Source organism: Sinohyriopsis cumingii, chromosome 2 (genome assembly GCF_028554795.1).
Source record: "Sinohyriopsis cumingii isolate HCF-2022 chromosome 2, ASM2855479v2, whole genome shotgun sequence".
Classification (NCBI taxonomy): Eukaryota; Metazoa; Mollusca; class Bivalvia; order Unionida; family Unionidae; genus Sinohyriopsis; species Sinohyriopsis cumingii.
The window spans coordinates 18256030-18271042 of NC_142962.1; the positions used below are offsets into that span (position 1 = coordinate 18256030).

General features: G+C 36.2%; 1 protein-coding gene across 5 annotated transcripts in view; it reads left to right on the plus strand.

Annotated features, from left to right (window-relative positions):
- Positions 1-1441: 1441 nt before the first annotated feature.
- The window catches only part of LOC149804403 (protein phosphatase 1B-like), a 61026-nt gene continuing 47454 nt past the window's right edge, over positions 1442-15013 (plus strand). For all 5 annotated transcript variants that reach the window (XR_016415599.1, XR_016415597.1, XR_016415598.1 and 2 more), the window contains exon 1: positions 1442-1791. The gene's annotated coding sequence lies outside the window, so the exon portion shown is untranslated. The remainder of the gene's footprint in view (positions 1792-15013) is intronic.

The window sequence follows — 15013 nt, forward strand, 5'->3', positions numbered from 1 at the left end:
AAATGCTGGACTAGACTAGCTGGTTAGTAAGAGGGCTCACATAGCTAGACTGGTGGACACTGCATTAAAGAAAGAACATATACGGCAAAGTCAGTTACAAATATGGATATAACCATTTTTCACCAAGCACCACATGCATGTTGTGTACTTCTAAGCACTATATTACGATCCTTGTTGCTTTTAGTCAACTTAAATTACTTACCTCTAATAAAAATCTCAAACGCCCGTCTTTCTGTTAGATCACTGCCTTCTTTAGTGGAAAAGTAATTCCCCGGAAGACATTATCCAGTTGCAAAATAGATTACTTTACTTGGAAAACTGAGTTGCAAAATGAGGCATGTCATTTAATGCAAAGAAGTGCTACCAGATGAGTGTTAACAACAAATCAACCTAGTTTTACACCATGTCGTTCAGCAAGTCATAGAATATTCGTATCTTAGCATTTAATTATCTCGGGATTTTCTAAAGTGAAAATCTCACATTCTGAAAATCACTGAAAGGGCTAACTCTGCAATCGTTTACCCAAGCAGAAAAATTCGTTTCAGTCTAGAAAAATGCGTTCAGCATGTATTGCCCTTGTGAATTACGTTCTGGTATAGAATGTTTCCATTTGGGATCCACACCAGCTGAACCGTTGCTAGTTTCTATTAAACGCCTAAGTAAGACCAGAATTAGAATTGAATTATAAATAACGATTAATTTTTAAGTTAGAAGATTGTAAAACTTAACAGCTGACAAGTTTGTTCTTCGTATACACAACATTGGAATGGACCATCATCTGAATTGCGAAGAAAACAGAAGCCTTTCAAAGGGATATTTTGCCAGATCAAACAAGCAGAGCAGTCGCGCAAGGCAAGGGTACATGAAATTATACATTTTGAACTGAGGTGTGAAATTATTACCCCCAAGCTTCGAATGGGTTACTTCTGAATTCGTCATCTCTCTCCTCGAAACGTTGTTATGTAAGGTGATTGCAGCTTACATCCGATGGACTACTATATTGTTTAAATTGCTGAACCTAGACCATAGGCAACGGTGCAAGTCCATTTTAATTTTTTGTAATTGTTGAAGTAACTTTAAAACGATACCGTTTATACAGATTGACCCCTGACCTTTTGACGCATTCAAGTATGTAAAAAAAACAAGCTTGGTCATCATGGTAGCCCAAGTGACAATATCTTTTGTGGAGAAGAAAAACAAAACAAAACTTTGATAAACTGGGAATAACACTTTCAGGAGTTAATTGTTGAAGCTGCATATTTTGCATGATTTTATATCTGAACTGAATCTGTTGATACTTGGGCAGAGCCCTATTTTCCTCCGCTAGTGACGTTTTGAAAAATCCACTGTTCATCCTATCATCGAACTGTCACATTCTCTGAATTTTAAAATATTCGTTCGGGGTTTACAAGAGTGATACCGGAAGTCCGCAGCGAGCTCCATCCGGGCATCTTAAGCATGCTCATTCAGAAACGCCATACTGACCTTCATATACTTGCGATTTGGTTTTAGACTTTCGGTCATAATTCAGCTATCTTTAATTAAACTAAGACAGAAGTTTTGCTGTAAATCTGTATGGGGTTTAGACTTTACAGCTGTCACATATTTGGAAGCACGATCGCTTCGCTGTTGCTGAAATGATTGATTGTAGGTGGCAGATTTCGCTACACACTTTATGGCATCCTCGCTGAGATTGACCTAAGAGTGGTTTCTTCCGGAGAAGATACAAGTGTCCACCCATAATTTTCGCATATTTAAGCGCAAGATTTTGTAATAGAAGGTAAAACAAAGGTGAGCCTGAAAGTTCTAGCAGTTTTGTTATCTACACCCTATTTTCGATATCGTGGCCAGAGGCTGGATTACTGTTTGCTTCGCACGCAGTCTCGATGGCCGCCTACATGACTGGTAGACTAGTAAGTTATTCTCTTTCTCAAAAGCTAGTCATGTCAGAAATTATTTTCTATTGGTTTGGTTCAAAATTGCGGAGACTTCATGACAAGCAGATTCACACTTGGGTGAGAAAGCTTGCCAGTAGCTTCTCGTGGGTCGGTGGTTCTTTCCGGAGTTTTCCCGGGTTCTTCCTCCACCATTAATACTGGCCGCCATGTATAGCCTATCTTGTGCTGAAAAATGGCGTTAAACCCCACAACAACAACAACAACACACTTGGGGGGGGGGTAGTCTAGTCCTACATTAGCTACGATGTCGTAGCCTCAACTTGATTGTGTTGTGGCTGAGGCTACGAACTGATCCCATATCATGTAATGGAGCAAACAATTTCATCACTAAAGTCAGAAAAACAGTGTAGAAATCAACTACATAAGTATAATCATTTTGTGAAGTTTGGCTTATTTTGAATTTATTAAGCCCTTACACAATAAAATAAATTGGCATGGTTACTCTAACCTTATACTGTCCGCCATGACAGATAACGCGAGAATCTCGCCGTGACCCCTTTTCTACTTTAGGCTTGCCAAACCATATTTTGGATATTCTACGCTATATTATTATCAATCAAGTGCGAATAATCGCTTGTTGGTGAGTTTCAAAGTTGCCGATAAACCGTATTTACTTTTAATGCGCAGAATTTCTGACCCAAACGGTGCCAAATTTTTACTACGATTTGTTTACATTTCCAAATAAGGCGTCAATGTCCTTATATGGCACACAAACAAACGAGGCTGAGAATGGAAGTAATCATTATTTGAAATAATATGGTGGGCGATCTAAACGAAAATATCGGCTAAAAAAGGTAAACGAGATTTTACAACTATTTCTACAATGATTTTCGATACTTCCGGTATTAAATAAGAGGACTACTCAGTTTATTGGATTATATGCAAGGAATGTGTTTAAAGTGTTATTATTAGGCTAAAAGAGCGCCGGGTGTGAATCACACCCGGCTTGCTCCATTAACACGTATGTGCTTATGTTAGTACCCTGTCCACGAGGTACGAGTAAGGGTACTAATATTAGTACTAGTCCTACATGTAAGACCTCGATGCTGATATTTATGTTTTGGGCGTCTGAGTCTTACTGCCTAACTAACGGCGCTGTGTAGCTTGTTTTGATGTTGACTAACATCATAACGAAAGTCAGATTTTCAGGAATACCTCACAACTGGTAACCAATGGCGATGATTTTCTACCAAGTGATGATCTAGCCTGACTTCACTGACTCTGATGTCTTTTCTCTAATAAATTCAAATTCTTACAAAAGATATGGACCTGTTTTCAAGTTTTGTTGGCCTACATTTCAGTTGGTTGGAAAGCGATCAAAGTGGGGAATAGCAAAATTCGGTTGAAATATTATTCTTTAACGAAACAAGTGAAAAATATATATGCCTATTTGAACTGTAAACAACATTTCGTTTCATTCAAGAAAAACGTCCCCACATGAACCTACTCGAGCATACTTTGACTACTGTCGCATTTCAACAAATTCAGCGGTTTGTCAATGGAACATGAAAATGTGTCCATTTGCTCGTGTCAGTTTTTTTTTCCACGATGATACAAAACAGCACAGTAAGTATATTAATTACATACCATTTTGTGGAAGAGTGTCAATATGGGCTGCCAAGTGTGTGAGATATTACTGAAACTTTGACTACTTGATCTCATGTCGACCAACATCAGAACATGCTATACATGGTTGTTATTTGGGTATAAAACGTAGCACTAAAACATAAATAACATGTGATAGTCTTAAATTGTATGATATAAGGGTAGAAGTACAATGTAAGACCTTAGCCTTGATGTTAATGTTGTGGGCATCAAGATCTTACTGCCTAAATGATAGTGAGGCAGGGATGGTCCTGGCTTTTAAAAAGCTGTCGCCAAAAAAATCGCCAGCCTCAATATTTTGTCGCCAATTTTCAAAAAGTGTCGCCAAAAAAAGTAGTGTACATTTTTCCAAGTGTTAATTTAGTCTGTTAATGTAACAGGCAATGAAAATTACAAAAGATGGATTAGTTAATACTTTAATTACAACAAGTATTAACAAAATGTTACAAAGCGTTACATGAAGATCCGTCGCGATTTTAGGGCTGCCCACTTGTTGAATGCAGTTTCAAAGTCTAATTTTTCACATCTGTACATGCTGATTCTCATTAAATTCTCAAGAGATGAGATGCAGAGCTTATTTCTGATGTCAGTTTTTATGAGGTTCATCTTACTGAATCCACGTTCACAGTCCTCAGCGCTGTCAGTTGACACCAGTAGTCTCTCAGCAGCCCCCCCACCCCCTTTTTATGGCTAGCTTCACAAAACTTGTAGCGAATTGCTTCCTAAATCCCAAGAATGATCACTGAATGCTGTATAAATTTTCTCGCCAAGAAAAATAGGATCTCCATTCCCACGAATGAAACTTACACGAGTCAACTCCTGGCAATATTGGACCGTATATATAAGCGTAAATTCACACCCAATTTAGGGATTCTTTCACTCCTGTATTTTGAGAAATAAATAATTATTATTAATTATGCACAACTGTTTTTTTTATTGCTATTTCTTGTTGCGGAGTTTAAGTCTCTGCAGCCGTAACACGGGACTGAAGGCAAAAGGAAAAGATCGATGAGTAAAATGCTGCACTGGCGACAGATGTAATTGTGATTGAGATTTTTTCCATTTGCTTTGTATTTATACACAGTAGTCAGTACTTCAAAGGTTATCAATTTTCTATGAAGGTTCAGCAAAACTATTGTATTGGTATATGTATTAAAAAAAACAGAAGGATTAGCCATACAATTAACTGTATCTGTTCTATTCGCGTCTTCAGAAGTTGGTCAGTTGTAGGTATAGTGCGGTAGCATGATTGACTGTATCGCAGCATACAGTACTCAGCCCAGATGTCAGCATAAGCAGATTATGATGTAACAATGCACTGTAAAGATAGGGTTGTCAATAAGAACAAAGGATTGTTTGTGTAACAGATTGATTCCAATGCATTGCTTAGTCAAGTTTGTGGCTTCCTTTCGTTCTGGCTTTAAATTTATTCAGTCCAAGTCCATGATTGTATGTACAAATTAAATAACCAAAAAGTATGTCGCCAAAAAAATCGCCAGATGGGATATTTTTGTCGCCAATAAGGAAAAAAAATCACAATTTGCGACATTGGCGAAGCCCAGGACGATCCCTGGTGAGGTGTAGCATGTTTCGATGTTGACATTGTAACGAGTCAGATTTTCAGGAATATTTCACACTTTTCAGCCAATAATGGTGCTTTTCTACAAATTAAAGTTATGTGTTAGTCAGACTTTACTTACTCTGATGTCCTTTTGCTAATAAATTCAAATTCTCACACAAGCAAATGTACCTGTTTTCAAGTTTCGTTGGACTACATTTCAGTTGGCTGGAAAGGTGTAGAAACTGGGAATGCTGAAATCTGGTTAAATTGAATTGTTATTCTTTAATGAAACAAAATATATTAGTCTAGTGCCTATTGGAACAGCAAGAAACATTTTGTTTTCAAGAAACGTGTCCCCACATAAACCTGCTTGAACATACTTTGGTATACCTTGACTACCTTCATGTTTCAGCAAATTCAAATGTATGTCAGTGAAACGTGAAAATGCATCCAATTGCTATTATCATATTTTTATTCCTAAGGGATAAAGACATTACAGTAAATATATTAATTACATATAAATTTGTGGAAGAGTGGCAATATGGGCTGCCAAGTGAGTGAGATATTCCTGAAACTTGACTACTCGTTCCAATGTCAGCCGACTACACAAGACAGTTATTTGGGCAATAAGACATAGCACTAAAACATAAATAACATGATACGTCTTACATTGTAGGACTTACGTGGTGGTGGTGGGTAAAATTGGAAGAAGTATGTACAGATTTTAAAGTAACCAGGATTTTGTGCGGTCTGAAGGGGGGGGGGATAGCAAGAACACATTCTGGCAGATTTTAGTGGTGGGTAAAGTACCGAGTGACTGATGCTTGGGAAATAACAGGAGTCCACCACCATCATCCCCTCGCTGAATTCAAAATGTCCAAGTTTGCTAGAAAGTGGGAACAGGACTGAAAGTGATCTTGTTGGCTTAGAAATTCACTGGTAATCGAAAAGTTAGGTACCTTGTATTAAATGGAAATGAAGCCAACCAGTTTGATTTAGGTGGGAGTCTTCTAGTCGCATTCTGCCAGATCATGTAGGTGGCCATCATGACTCTCTAAGAATAATGGTACCCGTATATTAAGTAATCCAAAGACTAAGTTAAAAGTAGCATTAGCTCATCCTTAAAAATGCTTTGTTCAGTTTTGTCTTTTCTAGCCTTGGATATTTACAAGTTTGGCACAGTTGCCAGATAAATTGCCAACTTCAATATTTTGTTATCAGGTTTCAAAAAAACTTTGCCAAGCAACGAGTCAATATTTTCTGTATCTATTAAAGACATAACATTAGATGTTACTGATGGACTTGGAGGTTTCCCTAGAATTTAAAACGAGTCAAAAACTCCTATTTTGGGAAAAATGGGAGTATCATCAGCAAAGGTTTCAGTCCCCTACCAGAAGCATATTGGGCATACCTGAAGTGGCTAAATTTCCAGATGAGAAGAAACTGGTTGAAATTGAGTTTAATTTTTTAACTTCTTTACACCACTAACATATAGCTCTTGTTTGTCCATTAGAATGAGACTGAATTATGTCAGGCCAAAAAAGGGTCTTCCATGCACTAGTTTTAGCACTCTTCTGAATTTTATTAGAGTCTTCGTCAGTTTGCTGTTTAACCCATTTGCAAAGAACATTTTGTCTGACTCTCAAGATGTCTTGATCTCGAGGCCACATGCACTACTTGTTCGGCTACACTTGGAAACGAACATGATCATGAAAGCTTAAGTTGTTTATTTTGATGTTCTTTTATACACGTGTACATCACTGGCTTTTTCTGCCTCTGAATTCAGTCATTGTAAATATTGGCACATTTTCCCACCACTCAGCAGTTATTGATGTCTTTGAACTTGCCGCCTAGCTATTGTGTCATGTTCTTCTGATGTACAATTACAATGATGCCATGTACATCTGGGTTTGTTTCAGGTACTGAATTTTCTCATTGTAAATATCAGCACAGCTAAAATGATCAGTTGATCAACACATTTTCCCACTAGGCAGGTGGTTGAAGCAGGACTGGCAAGCCTTTGAATTTGCTCTCCAGCTATTGTATGCATACAGAGGACTCCTGCATAAGTGATTTTTTGCATCCCAGATAAAAAATGTATGTTCATATGGGATTGCTACATATATCTGTGTTAGGTATATTGTTTTCACCATAATACTTTTGTAAAGGTCATCAGCTAATGATGTTTTAATATTAACAGCTTGTGGTCATAATTTGCAATTTAAGTCGAGTCATTTATAATGCATACATCATTTTAATTTATTAAGGAATTAAATACTTTTCGCTCACCCCACCCCATTCGCTTGCATGATTCTTAAAGTAAAACTGTATTAACCATGAGTTCTGACATTTATTTTGGCTGGGCTTTGCTTGATTAATACAGATGGCTTAAACATTCTCATTCAAAGCAGTGATATGTAATAATGTTTGTTCTAACACCAGTGTTTCCCTTTACCCTCATTTGTGCTTGAGACCACCAAACTTATAATTTGACCCAAAGTTTTGATACCAAAGTTTGTTTTTACTCAGTCTGACCCCCAGTTTTGACACACAGGAGATTTTTGACTCAGTATTGCACCCCTAGGGGATGCACTTTAACACTCATCTCTTTGATTTACCTATACTGGGTTGTCCCACTTTGTGATCTATGCCTATGCAAATTAGTACATCAGGTTCATCCACTCTTCAAACGCATCTCACGGGCTAAGTTTGACTGCCAATTAAGTAATATGTGAAATGGTGGTTTATACCTGACCTCTTTGATAATGTTTTTTGAAACAAGTATGTCAGCAATATATATGGCATCCCTGCCATAAAAAAATGTAAACAGACCATGCATGTTGCATTGAACCCAATTCTTGTGGGAAGAGTGTACTTGCACCCTTGCCAGTTTTTCCTTTTGTTTATCTGGAGATGGCAAAAGGATTCTGTTGGCTGGGGTTTCTTTATTCAGAGATTTTCATTACCACTTGAATATTTGGCCAGTCAGAACTGGTTTCTGAGTAATTAATGCTGCTGAACCACCTTGTGTCTATACATCAGTACATCAGATTTTAGTTTGAAGTGCTCATTTAGAGCCAAATGGGGTAGTTCTTTAGGTTCATGGTTCAGGGATGAAGCTACTCTTCACAAACAATTTGGAAATGAGGTCAGTATTTTTAACCCACCATAAACTAGATAAGGAGTATCATGTGAAAGTTACCTCATACAACACATCTTAGTATACTTCAGAAACAAGGAATCACACATGATCCTTCTACTTGCATAGAGGTTTGGAACCTCATTTGCTGTGCAGCCTCTGAGGAGATGGCCTCTGCATTCAGAATATTTCTGGGAAGAAATATTTTCTGGCTTGCAGTTCTTCCAAGAGAGGCTAGGTAGTCCTCATAGAGGTCTCTGCACCAGTTTGCAGCAGAGTCCCTGATATACTAGGGGGGTTGGGAATTGTGGCAGGGCTAAGGAAACCATTTCTCCTCTCATCCTGGCCAGGTAAAAATTGGCTAAGCTGAGTAAATTCTGAATTGAACCTTGAGAATAAATCTATGCATTTCAACTCTTAACAAGTGACAAAGTTCAAAATTGATTAACGTTTGGCACATGCTAATTACTGATAACCTTTGCCCACTTGTCACGTCTAGAACATGTTGTGAAGGAATAACTTGATTTTACTTTGCACAGGTACCAAAAGAAAGTTTTGATGTCAGTGTGTGTGATTATTATGAACATAATATCTTGCAGTTTCACACTAGTCCTTAATTTCTTAACACAATTAACTCTGAGCCAAACAGCTAGGCAGTCTCCTACAGCATACTTGCAGAGATCACCTAGAGCAGTGTTAGCCTTAGCAGTGCCTGTATCCTTGAGACTTGCTGAGAGCACTTGGCTTGCAGATTTAATAGAGGGGGCTCTTTGCAATAAATTTGTTATTATTTTGTTTGCATTCGTTTAATTAAACTGAAATTTGTCACAGCAGTTCTCAATAAAATTACATAATTGTATAAATTTCATGATACATGCAGAAATAAACTCGTGCATAAAGGTGAAAACAAATGATGTACTTGCCAATTTGCTTCTCTTGCGATGAATAACCGGTAGAATCCATTATTAATTCACACAGAATTATTAACACCATCAACACATGAAATAATTATATTTTATGTATACAGAAATTCCACTTGTCATCTCTCTTGTAAACTTAACATCTTGTGAATACTGTACACAGATGGGCATATTTTCCTTGCTCTTTACTCACCTTTCTTCCTTAGAATTCTCAATGAAAATTTAAAAACTAATTAAACACTTAACAAACATTGAATTATGAACACTCATGCTAACAAAATTTATTTCCCAAACATTTATTTAACGATTCTTCAAAAGAAAAAAAACTCCAAAAAGTTAAATTCATTTGCATCAGAGTCTAAATCCGTTGTTGACCCAGGTGTTGGTCCTGTGTATAGCCTCTTGTCAATGTGTGTTTTATCGTTTATGATCCATTGATCAGCTCTTCTTTCATTTTCTTCTTCTTCTCCAGTCTCTTCAACATTCTTATTCTCGTCACTACTGCTGTTTTCTCCAGTAGCTATTTTGATGCACTGTCAATCTCCTCTGATTAAGGACATGAAAATTCTCCGTCAGAGTCTGTCAGGTAAAAGTCTGCTCCCAGTTGTTGATTCTTGTCCATTTGAATCATTTTCATATCTATATATTTTCACCATTTCTGCTGCTATCGAAGTATGATTTTTCTCCCCTTTGTTTAGCAATGTTCATTCTGTCTATATAAGCTAAATTTTTATTGGTTTGACTGCCTGCATAATTAGGAAATGGCTTCAAATCAACCAACGGTTTGCATCCATTTAACTTGTCATGCGGGATACAGGCCTAGACAAATACTGCCACTCAAACTCAGCACCTGGGATACAAGCTAGGTAAACTCGGCCATGTTATCAAGGCATTCAGGAGATGAGGAAGGTAAAGTACAACAAGTTATTGATGCAGCAGGGGTTAATGTAATAATGCTGTTTTTAGATTGTTACTTTTCAGGAATGTAGGCATCATTTTGATTGTGGAGAAAGTTTCTCTTTCAAGGAACTATCACATCTTATGAGTCAGACCTCTGAGATGGTTAGAGATGGAGAATGTCGCAACTTTTGTAAAGTTTCCCTTTCAACAAGAAATCACATATTTAGGAATCAGACCAGTGAAAAGGTTAGATATGGAGAATGTTTCAGTTTTTGCAAACAAGCGACAACATTTAGGAATCAGACCTCTGAGAAGGTACGGGACAGAATGTCAGGACATTTTTTATTTTCTTTTGGTCAGACACTGTTATATTTGTCCTATGTAATCAGTATATCCAAGACTGAAGCTTTATTGATACTTTGTCATGCTAAAGGGAAGATGCCAACAGATCACTATCATCATGTAATTGTTGCAAGAAAAACGTTGCCAACTTGTATGCAAAATAAGTATATTAAATGTGTTTGGCATGACATTGGATTATAAATGATGGTCTTGAAACCTGCAGTTGTAATTTGTTAATAAAGCAGATAATGACATCAGATGATTGGTCCAAATCTAGTTGAGTTAGTGGCCTAAAATGATAAGTTTTCGATAATTAGCAATCTTCGTTTTTATGGCACCCATTTGTAGCTCTATGGACTGGAGGTTTGACCAAAAGGGACGAGTTTATACAAGTTGGTGGAAATTGAGATTTGGAATTCTTTCAAATGCAGTCTGACCAGAAGAATATCATAAATTTTTTACATTCTCTGTCTTTTAGCTTCTTCCTTATCTATCTCAAAAAGATGTGTGATCACTTGTTGAAACGGTGAATTATAATACTGTGATTACTGAGAAAATGCACTGTAACTGGAACTACCCTAATAAAGACCTATGTGTGCTATTGCAATTTCTCATGTTAGAAACATTGTCTCTTGTTATAAATTTATCTTAAGAGCCATATATTAGAACATATTTTCATGGTGTTTACCCATTTTAGTATCAAGCTTGCATCAGGTAGGTACTTGTGGTTCTTTAGTAAAAGTGTAAACATTATAGTGGGGAAGTGCACTATGATGAGTAATATGAGGACAGTGATGAAAAAGTCTTGAAGCTCATTCATCCCAGGGATGAGTGCTTGAGATATTTTCTCTTGAACCTCAAGTGGTGGACTTGATTATGATGAGACTTGACAAGCTCTCCATTTATGTTCCCTAGTACCAAATTACAGGGCTTGGGTAGTAGATGTATTCTCAAAAATGGCACGACTTCCACTGCTGAACTCATTTTGATAGCCCCTCTGTGGTTCCAGTAATTGTGGTTAACCTTATTGTTTGTAGACCTATTTTCTTGTGCCCTAAAGTTTGGGCAACAAAAATGGCACAGTTTGGTCCTATCATAAGGGTGAGCATGTCAGATTTTGATACTCGTTTAGTTTAGTCCAGTGCCCCTCCAATGAACTGACAAATTCAGCAAGGCAGTAGTAACATATGACTGCTATTAAAATTTAGTTTTAATAATGTAATATGTGTTGCTACTGTGAGATAACTGCCTCTCGCCCAGTAGTCTTAAGAAAAACAGGATAGATGCTGCACATAGACCTATGACATTCTATCAGTGGACATCTTTGCTGGACAAGGTTCCAAAATGATAACCTTATCTACACCTTGGCAGATCAAACAGATATTTTAGTGCTTTGACATCTGTTTGATTTTCATGAGTTGCTTACCTTAGTATGTAATGCCAACTAGCCAATAGTGTGTAATAGCAGTGCGTTGTACATTGGCTGAAAATGGAGGCAATTGACTTAAAAAGGGACTTTGTAAGTTTAATGTCGAAAGTATGGCTATGTACCAGAGGGTTGCCGTTAAAGGTGTATTTGAGGAAAGGTATTTGTACAAACATGGACTGGCATTGAAAAAGCGCTTATTTATCAGTCCATTCAAGTTGTGTGCTCCCCTTATCTTGATCATATTGAAAGAGCGTTCACATTTGAATAACTTAAATTTTGATTGGATGCACCGCATTCAGTGAAATTCACAGGCCGAAAGCACAGAATTATATGCTCAATGCGCCAAAGTGTTAATAGGGTTATCATATCAGAACCTTGGCTAGCGAAGAGGGTCAATGGGGGTGGGGGGAAGGAAGTTTTATAACATGATTGAGGGAAAATCCTTTCTGGAAAAGGTAAGCAAGACAATAATCATGGGTAAGTGTGACATTATTAAAATGTGTCCCCCCCCCCCCCAAAAAAAAAAAAAAACACGTACAAAAACAAGAACTTCATTTTCATATTCAGAAAGTGAAGAAGATGAAATAAAATTTAAAATGAAGCCAGGGTATTAGTAGGCAGTAATATTAATTACAGTCTAGCTGTATTCACTGGCCATAAATATAATGATATTATGCCCATAAATGGACCCCCCACCCCCACCCCCCTTGTCATTCCTGGACCCGTAGATTTCCTGTAAGGGCCTCTAATTTTTGACAGGACATATAGTGGCAAAATCCTTGATAGAATTTATTTTTCATTTGCATAAATAAACACTTATTTTCTGTCAGTAAAGGGCATACAATTTATTTAAAATATCTCGATATTTATCTGATGATACCATATGCATGATGATAATTTCAGCCCCATTGTAAAGAAAGTTTGACAAATATTTATATGGATTTTTTTTTATGTAAAACCCACCCTCTAGGCCAGTTGGTAGTTATGTCCTTTGGCTTGTTAAGTCCCCAAATTTACCCATGATGCAAAATTCTTTCCTATCAGTATAGTAATTGTGCCAAACAAAACTGTGAATAAACTTTGTGATATGGTTAATTTTACAGACATTTACAGGACATGTCACTGTACTTATAAAAATTTTAATCTTTTGTTTCAGTAATAATAAAAAACAAAATAAACGAGTTTGATATGGATTACTTTTTTCCTAATTTAAATACAATTCATATAATGACATACTTGAAATCTAATAAATTGCAAATGGCAGTACAGTGTTCACATGCTACCTTTAAAAGTACTTGAATTTCATTTCATCCTTTAGAAGTACATGAAAATAAACCTCAGTCCATGAAAAATATTAATAGACAAACAAATGTACACAAGTTTCTTTTCATACCATTACGTCATGTAATCAAAATCAAACTGTTTGCTATTGGGTGGTTTACAACACGTGACCAATCAGATAATTATTATTGCAAGCTGACCTGATTATATGGCATTAATAAGTGTACAGATCTCTTCCAACAAAGGTTCTTCATCGATTTAATTCTGTGGCAGCTGTACATCTTTCTACTTTAAATCCTGGTGAATCAGCTTTTCGATGTTTAATCTAAAATTCTGAAGTCAGCTGGAAGTCTATCATTGACTTTCTCAGCATCACCACCAAACTTAAGGTGTAAATTATGGCCATATGCCTGTTAAGAGAAAGGCTGATTTATACACAATGTACTTACATCTACATGTAAATGTACCAGTAAAATTTCTATGAGCAATCATTTGACAGCAAACGTAAAAATAATAGTTCAGAGACCCACAGCATACTTTTGCAACAATTTTAAGATGCGCGTGAATATATCATAAATGAGTGTAGAATTTAAAGAAAAGATTGTGACTATTCTACTTTGTCTACTTTTTATCCATCCATTGTATTTTGTTCTTGATATGATGATTTGTGACTGTCGTACAAGCAGGCTCTGATCTCCAGTAGTTGTATAGTTGGAGTGAAGAATTTAAAGAAATTTTTCGTTCTTCGTATAAAGATCTGAATTCATTACTTTGTTTTTTTTCTTAGAAATAAAGTGCTGTTACTCTCTTTAAGATTTTTTTTATTACTTTCTGTTTATAAAGTCTCGAGTATATATTGCACAAATAATAAGAAGCCTTTGTCAGAAAATTTCAATATTCTCATTGATCCTTTAAATGACCATTGATTCATATACCTAAAGTGCACTGGGTATCGGGGTCCTTGAAAAAATATGGATAAAGTACTTGAATTTTGTCATGCCAAAGGTGTATGAACCCTGTGGTAATAAATACACTAACAATGATACTACAGTTGGTTGTAATTGACAAAATCTGGAATTACAGTCAAAATGATCTAATTAATCTAATGCATGATGTAATCAACAAGAAATACTTATTCTCCTTAAGTGTATGCATGTGCAAGAAAGAGTTATATAAACAATTGTGTTTCACTAGAATCTACACATTTGTTTGTAATTAAAAAAAACAGTAGGAAGTAAGTCACAAAGTTTTGTTAAGAAAAGGAAACGACTAGTATCAAATGAACAAAATTGAATGAAGCTATAATTGACACCATGACTTCTCAACATTTAACATGTAACCAAGTTAAATGTAGTGCTTTTAAAATGTAGCATCTGTTACAACTAAGGCTCATCCTGAGTATTGTGCAGATAATTCTTAATGCTAATAAATAATATAAAGATGATAAATTTCAGTGCTTGCCATAATATGCAATTCGCTAACAATACAGCTACATTTTTTTGTTTGACTACCTCTTCACCTTTTTGTTCTGGTAATTTCATTATTGTTGCAGTAATTTGCTCCAGTAAATCTAGTGGCCAGACTGTAACAAACAAAAAAATCACTCCGTTACCTGAATTTTTTTATCACTGAAGTATCTAATAGTATACGAGATCATTTATTCATTCAGAAGTGAAAGTCATCTTAACATTCATAATCTAATTCAAACATGCATATGATATTTTAGAAAGCACCTCCTTATTATATTTGGATAAAACTGATAGTTTGTGTCATTTTGACAAATGTAATGAAAACCCCTTTTTTTACTAAGATCAAGAATTTTCACAAAAATCAACTTGATTATTTACACATCTTCATATACCTGTAAAACAGCATATA